At 37.8% G+C, this 8,328-nt stretch overlaps 1 non-coding gene across 1 annotated transcript; it reads left to right on the forward strand.

Moving 5' to 3' along the window:
• The first annotated feature begins 7,768 nt into the window (after positions 1-7,768).
• On the forward strand, positions 7,769-7,900 carry LOC132229024 (small nucleolar RNA SNORA51). Its single transcript, XR_009451602.1, has one exon. It is a non-coding gene; the product is annotated as a small nucleolar RNA SNORA51 (small nucleolar RNA).
• The last annotated feature ends 428 nt before the right edge of the window (positions 7,901-8,328 follow it).

Here is an 8,328-nt window from a genome sequence, read left to right on the forward strand (position 1 = left end):
TATAAATACGAAATATATATACTATGAAATCCAAGCTGGGACCCTTCAGGGGATGTCCGACTGCCGGTTTAGACCAGATGTCCTTCTGGATGACCTTCTGGATGAAGCCACGGCAGCGGGGGCCAAGACAGAGGCAGCCACTGAGGTGGCGGGGGCCAAGCTCCTTGTACGAATTTTGTGTATCGGGCCTCTAGTCACGTATAACACAAAATAGAATAAGAGTAAAGAAGCAATGGAACTTGGAACACAGCAACTATAAACAAAATGGTCAATATAACTGAAACAACAATTCTTTGAGCTTTGTGATCATCTTACTCAATAAGCATTAACCAAAAATGAAATGTCATATAGACAATTAAATAAGAACTCATTCCTCTATTATTGCATAAACAAGGAGCATCTCTGTAATATTCATTATAGATTCATCAGAAAGCATTCTAGTCGCAAATAATGAAGCCATGAAATAGAACAACTTTAAAGAGACATTGTACATTTCTTTCAGGACATATTTGTTGTTAAATAAATGAAAAGAATTCTATATTTAAAAGATTGTGTGTCTATGAAATAATATAACACAAATGGTCTGTTGGATAAGGGTAGAATACTTGAAAAAGAAGTTCAACCTAATAGAACCAAAACTTTAAGAAAAATACATTGAATTCATGTATTTGATAAACATTCTTCATTCACTAGAAACATAATATGAATAATTGTTATTAAAAAGCCTAAAAGAAAATAAACATCTTCTTTGTTACTACTATTGAGTATATTCTGCAAGCCATGAATAGTCCCAAGGCATAGGAAATACAGCAACGAATAAAACAAAGTGCCTGTCTTGGTTGCACTTGCATTCTAAAAAGGACACAAGACAATAAATTTGTAAAATTTAAGTAAATAACATGATTTTTGAAGGTGATAGTTTTATTATAATTATTTTTATGAAAAAATATGAAGTTGTAGTCATTTGCCACATGTTTTGTTTTCTTTCTCACTAGATTGGCAGCTACTTGACAGCAAGGATTATGTCTTTCTTGCAAATTAAATCTTCAGTAATATACTGTGATCATTGACTGATACATAGTTAGTACTCAACAAATGTTTGGGCAAAGAAAAGAAGGAAGAAAGAAAAGGCAGAGATTTTAGCAGTTCAATAAATTCAACAACTTGATACAAATACATTTGCTTATTTCAACTATTAATGAGAGAAGAACAAAGACTCTTTAAGTCAAAACAATCATTCCTCTAAAGGACTATTAAATTTCTTAAAATATGGATTTTGAGGAAGTTAAATTCCTCAAAACTATCTTTCAAATGATTGAATCTTAATATTAAGTAAACTATTTGACCTATTTTAGTCTCAGTTTTCTTAACAGTAAAATGGGAATGAGTAACTCGCTGTATAATGAAATTGTTGTAAGCACAAATTAGACCAATTGTGGTCATGCTTTGAAAAGTACAGAGTAATACAGACAAAATGATAGCATGAATTCTGGCAGCCATCTGGGATGAGCACTCCTCTCTCATTTTTTGGAATGAAAGCAATAATGAGTCATGACTGTAGACTCAGATCAGGAAACTGGTTTTGATAAAGTGTGTGACAAGTTGTGAAGATAGTAGTCAGGAATCACATGGTCAGGAATCCAAACTTGTGAGACTAGCCATAGTGCAAACTTAAGAAGGAGGGCTGGCAATATGAATGCTTAAGAACCAAAAGAGAAGGCAATTCAAAGTTCAGCAATCAGGAACCTGGAAACATGAGTGAACACAAAGAAAGAAAAACATAAAACTAGATTGGAGATCCTCAAAAGGCTTCAAGGCAACTTTTATTCCTGAGTTTCAGTGCATTTATATGGCTCCTTTGGAGGAAAGCAACAATGTCTCAGGGACAGATACTCAAGAGAACTTGGTTGTGATCAGGAAATAAAGGTACAGCCAAATAGCCAGTTTCTCTCAAGAAGATTCTGGCAATAAATATATTATCTAGTTTTTAGATGACTCTTTCCTATAATCCATTTTCTAATTGGACGGCAAGGTAAAGCTTTGTCAAATCTCTAGACAAATTTCCTTTGGGATTTGTATCATATTTTCATGATACTACCATGAAAAGATTTTAGAAAGGAAAAAACTGTAAATCTGTGATTTATGCACTCATTATTAAATACTCAATATGTACAGGTTTTTTTTATTACTACTTCCATTTCATTGGTAGTTATGGGTCTATTCAAGTTTTCTGATTATTTCTGATTGAGTTTTGGAAGATTGTATTTTTCTAGAAATATGTCCATTTCATCCAGGTTGTCCACTTGTTGGAATATAGTGGTTCATAGAATTTTTTTTACGATCCTTTGTATTTTTGTGAGGTCAATTGTTACTTCACTTCTTTCATTTCTGATTTTGTTTATTTGGGTCCTCTCTCTTGGTTTCTTTTTTTTTTTTTTTCTCAACTGAGGATATTTTTCACAGATTTTTTTTTTAATTTTTATTTTTTTTAGAGAGAGAGTGGAAGAGCTAGGGAAAGACAGAGAGAAATATCGATGTGAGAGAAACATATGGATTGGTTGCCTCTTGCATGAGCCCCAACCAGGGCCAGGACAGGGAGGAGCCTGCAACCAACGTACATGCCCTTGATGGGAATTGAACCTGGGACCCTTTGGTCTGCAGGCTAATGCTCTATCCACTAAGCCAAACTGGCTAAGGCTCTCTCTGTTTCTTGATGAGTCTGACTAAACGTTCATTAATCTTGTTTATCTTTTCAAAGAAACAGCTCTTAGTTTCATTGATTCTTTGTATTTTTTATTTTTAGTCTCTATGTCATTTATTTCCACTCTGTTCTTTATTATTTTCTTCCTTCTACTTATTTTGGGATTTTTTGTTATCTCTTTCTAAATCTTTAAGTTGTAGGGTTAGATAGTTTCTTAGAAGTTTTTCTTGATTTTTAGTTAGGCCTGCTTTCACTATGTCCTTTATGTTTTGGGTTGTTGTGTGTTCATTTTCATTTGTATCCAGGAAGTTTTTTTATTTCTCTCTTGATCTCATTGGTAACCCATTCATCTATAGTAATAAAAGGGTAATATGCTAATTAGACCGGATAGACCAGATGTCTTCCTGACAAAGCTGTGGCAGCTATGAGGGCCGAGGGATAAGCAGCCGCAGCATATTGATGGGGGAGGTGCCTTCCCTTGATCAGCCTGGTCGCCTCCCACGGAGGGAGACCAGACTGAGGCTTAGGACATCCCTTGAAGGCTCCCGAACTGTGAGAGCGAGCAGGCCTGGCTGAGGGACCCCATCCCCAGTGCATGAATTTTCGTGCACCGGGCCTCTAGTTGTTTAATAACTTGCTATTTAGCCTCCATGTATTTGAATGTTTCTGAGTGTTTTTATTATAGGTGATTTATAATTTTATGCCATTGTGATCTGAGAAGATGCTTGACATGATTTCAATCTTCTTTTTTGTTTGTTTTCTATTTTAAATTCTTTATTGTTGAAAGTATTACATATGCTTTCTTCCCCACCCACCCCCATTGACCTTTCCCTGGCCGCTCTAACCCCCCATCACATGCTCACCCCCCCTACTGTCTATGTCCATTGGTTATGCTTATATGCATGCATACAAGTCCTTTGGTTGATCTCTTACCCCCCTTCCCGCCCTCCCCTGCTTTTCCTCTGAGGTTTGATGGTCTGTTCAATGTTTCTGTGTTTGAAGAGACTTAGTTTGTGTCATAACATATGCTCTAGCTTTGAAAATGCCTTATGTGTCCTTGTAAAGAATGTATATTTTATAGCTTTGGGGTGAAATGTTCTGTAAATGTCAATTAATTCCATCTGATCTAGTGTGTCATTTAGGATTGCTGTTTACTTTTTAATTTTTTCTCTGGAAGATTTATCAAGTGGTGTCAGTGGGGTGTTAAGTCCCCTACTATGATTGTATTGCTGTCCATATCTACCTTAACATCTTCTACAAGTATGTTTTCATATTTGGATGCTCCTATATTGGGTGTATATATGTTTACCAAAGTTATATTCCCTTGTATCGATCCCTTTAGTATTATGAAGTGACCTTCATTGTCTCTTGTTATGGCTTTCACTTTGAAGTCTATTTTGTCAGATATGAATGTTGCCTCCCTAGTTTTTTTTTTCATTCCCATTTGCCTGGAATTTTTTTTTCCAACCCTTCAGTTTATTTTGTGTGAGTCTTTTAGGGAACTCATACAACTTAACAAAAGGAAGATAAACAATCCAATTGAAAAACGGGCAAAGAACCTAAATAGACACTTCTCCAAAGTAGGTATACAGAAGGCCAAGAGACATATGAGAAAATGCTCAAAGTCACTAGTCATCTGAGAGATGCAAATTAAAACAACAATGAGGTATAACCTCACAAATGTCAGAATGCTATCATGAACAAATCAACAAACAAGTGTTCGTGAGGATGTGGAGAAAATGGAACCCTTGTACACTGCTGGTGGGAATGTGGACTTGTGCAGCCACTGTGGAAAATAGTATGGAGTTTTCTCAAATATTAACTGTGTTATAAAGGCTTAATATTCAAACTCTGCACTTTCCAAACAAAGAATGACTCTGTATCAGCTCTTGGGAGATCTCCTCTCATCCTTTGAAATATCCTGCTTGATAAGAGTATCTTTATCTACTTGGGGCCTTTGGCCATTCCAGATAGTTTAAGCTAACAATGTGATTTATTTGGGGGCCCTTGGGCCATGCTCATGCAATTAACAGTTTGACCTTTGGAGGCACTGAAGCTTGAGCAAAAAAAATTGGTCATATGGGTACTCTATGCCTATGTATCCTACCCCTGATAAAAACCCTGAACACAAAGGCTTAAGTGAACTTCCCTGGTTGCTGATACTCTGTATGTGTTGTTATTCATAATTTCTGAGATATTTAATTAAGTTCTGCCATATATGATTCAACTGGAAAAAGACAACTGAAGTTTAAACCTGGTCTCTTCTGGACTCCACTCTCTGAGCCTTTTGTCTTTGCTGTTTTTAATCTGTATCCTTTGGTTGTAGAAACAGTAACTATGAGTATAATAGTTTTTCTGAGCTCTGTGAGCTCTTCTAGTAAAATCACTGAACCTGAGAGTAGTCTTGGGAATCACCAAACACATAACTATTTGTGAAAATATACATGAATGGAAAATTTAAGATTATGATTAATAACTTTCCATTGAGTACATGTGTAATTATTGTACTCTGCTTTGTTGTACATTGCATTCATTTAGAGTGTTAGGTGTGTGAAAGTTCCCCTAGCCAATGTGTGAGTTGGTGAGCCATTGAAACTGGTAAAAGCCTGAGTCAGTCCCTTCCATTTTAATAAAAAAAATATAATTACCATTGTCTCATCCAATTTTTACAGGGCATGGATCTGTCCTTAACCAGTCACACATAAAACTTGCCATCTAGTATCTTGCCAAGGCCAGGGTTCACAATTCCAGTTGAACTATTTGCTAGCTATCAGGCCTTGAGCAAATTTCATAAACTCTCTGAACCTTAGTTTCCTGATGGTAAACAGAAAATCAGTAACTCTCACACAGAATTATTGCTAAGTTTAACAAAGCTAATGTATGTGTTGAATCCTTTTAGAGATAGGAGAGGCAGTTTTAGGGAAGTGGGGTCCATGGGAGAGGAATCTTATATAATAAAACCCTAATTTGCAAATTGACCGAACAGCAGAACAACTAACTGGTCACTATGACGCGCACTGACCACCGGGGGGCAGTCGCTCAATGCAGGAGCTGCCCCCTGGTGGTCAGTGTGCTTCCACAGGGTAGAGTGCAGCTCAGCCAGAAGCCAGGCTCACATCTGGTGAGCCAGCGCAGCAGTGGTGGCATGAGCCTCTCCCACCTCTGCTGCAGGCGGGCGGTAAGGAGTGAGGGGGTTTCAGATTGCGATCCCCTGAGGGTTCCTGGACTCCGAGAAGGCACAGGCCGGTCTGAGGGACACCGCCCCCCCCCCCGCCCCCCCAAGTGCACGACTCTCGTGCACCTGGCCTCTAGTGTATACATCACTGGCAGAGAGAGCTCTAAGCCACTAGAATGTTTATCTTACAAAAGAGGACGGGGGAGCTCTGAGTGGGCTCTGAAGCTTTAAAACTTTGAAACTGATACTATACAGGAATAAGGAAGAAAATGATCAATTAGAAAAGCATGGGAGAGATAAAATAAGGAAGGGTCCAATTAGAGAGCAGAATGAGCAAACAAAGAGCTTCCAGCATTTATAAACCCATAGACAAAGAGACTCAGAGGACCAGTTTTTTCCCCAGATAGAGCAGGTTTATACCCTTTGGGGACCCCTCCCAGGGGATCCCCTTTGGAACTTTGTATATGCTTGCAATAAACGTCTACACAATTGTTAAAAAATCTTTTAGTCCACGATTTTCATTCTTCAAACTTTCACAATGAGAGTCCAAGCTTGCCCAATTCCACGTATCAGTGTGATTGAATAAAAATTAGAGGATGACTCAGCCACTAATCTTCTTGCTAAAGAGATTCTTGTCTTTCTATTTAATCTTCCTCCCCTTCCCCACCTTCCATGGAAGATTCTGCCTTTGGTAGGTTTATTATTTGGAATTTGATGGTGCAGAAAAGAGAAAAGAATATAAAGAGAAGAGGTACATAGATTAAGGCCAGGGAACAAGTTTTTCAGAAAAAAATTGAGATAGAGCTGGCAGCTCCTGCAGTAGGAAAGAAAGTAGATTAAGATAAAGTAGTGTTGCCAAAACCGGTTTGGCTCATTGGATAGAGTGTCAGCCTGCGGACTGAAAGGTCCCAGGTTCGATTCCGGTCAAGGGCATGTGTCTGGGTTTCGGGCACATCCCCAGTAGGAGATGTGCAGGAGGCAGCTGATAGGTGTTTCTCTCTCATCGATGTTTCTGACTCTCTGTCTCTCTCTCTTCCTCTCTGTAAAAAATCAATAAAATATATTTTTTAAAAAAGATAAAGAAGTGTTGTATCCTCTTCACAATATTTGGGAATCACAAGTATTTACCTGAGTAATCTCAAACAGTTTGCTGTCCAATGTATGGCAAAATTCTAGTTGAGAAAAATAATACAGAAGACTGCTTGAAGGATAGCCTTTTTATTTCTCTGTAGATTAGGTCATTTAAGATCATAGAAAATTTCATGTGCTTGTATTTGTCTTGCTCCCCAGAAATTCTTTCTGTGAGTTCCATGTGAGCTTGTACTGAGGGAATAATAGACCCCAAAATATATGGCTCTTAGAGACATTTTTTTTCAATGTGATGTCACACTCAAGAAATTTCAGAACCCAATGCCAGAAAAAATTGTTTCCCTAAAAATCTAACATGATTGTCCTTTTTGTACACTGATAAGCACATAATTTAAGCTAACATTAAGATCTAGTCCAGGGGTGGGGAACATCTGGCCCTCAGGCCCTATAAGGCTCATGAAATCATTTGGTCTGGCCCTGCCAAGGCATTAGGGGTGAGATAATGAAATGTTTGACCAAATATAGCAGGCTAATTTTTAAGTTGATAATAATTTTGTATGGCCTGCGAATGATGTTATAAATATCCAAATGGTCCTTGGCTAGAAAAAAGGTTCCCCACTTCTGTTCTAGTCAAATTCCTAGTCTAACTTTTGTAATGATCGAAACCATAACTTCTAACTGTTTGCATTTAAATTGCCTTCTTCATATTTTCATGAAGACCAGATTCAGGCCATTGGGAATGAAGGAGGATAAGATCATCAGAACAGACAGTTTTGAAGTTGTTATAAGAGGACAAGGAAGTCGGCCTCCTGGTGCTTACCACAGACTGTGTTCTTACACTGACTGTACAGAAATAGGAGGCAGAGTAAACTTATCCCATATACACCTCAGCTCAGGCTCTTTGCCTGGTCTGTATTGTGAATGGGGAGACATTGAAAAAAAAAAAAGAGGACAAGGAAGTCAACAGACTTCCTTTATGTATGAGTTTTACAGGATATCAGTGGCTGTAGCCATAAGACAAGAAAAGCAAATCAACACAAATTTGGAAGCAACAGTAAGCCAACAAGAACAGAGTAGTTTGATGGGACTTCAAGAATCAAGAATAAATGAAAGAAACTTCTTATGAAGCTTGACTCATTTTAAAATATCTGAGTGATGAAAACAAGTATAGTGTTTTGGTTTTAGTGTCTATACAAATAACTCAATTCATGGCTACAAAGTGTACAGTTTAGATTTTTTAAAATTTATCTTTATTGTTGAAAGTATTACAGATGTCCCCTTTGGGGGTTTTTCCTATTGATCTCCCTTACCCCGCACCCGCCCTTCCCAGGTCTTTACCACACTATTGTCTGTGTCCATGGGC

Source organism: Myotis daubentonii, chromosome 2 (genome assembly GCF_963259705.1).
Source record: "Myotis daubentonii chromosome 2, mMyoDau2.1, whole genome shotgun sequence".
Taxonomy (NCBI): Eukaryota; Metazoa; Chordata; class Mammalia; order Chiroptera; family Vespertilionidae; genus Myotis; species Myotis daubentonii.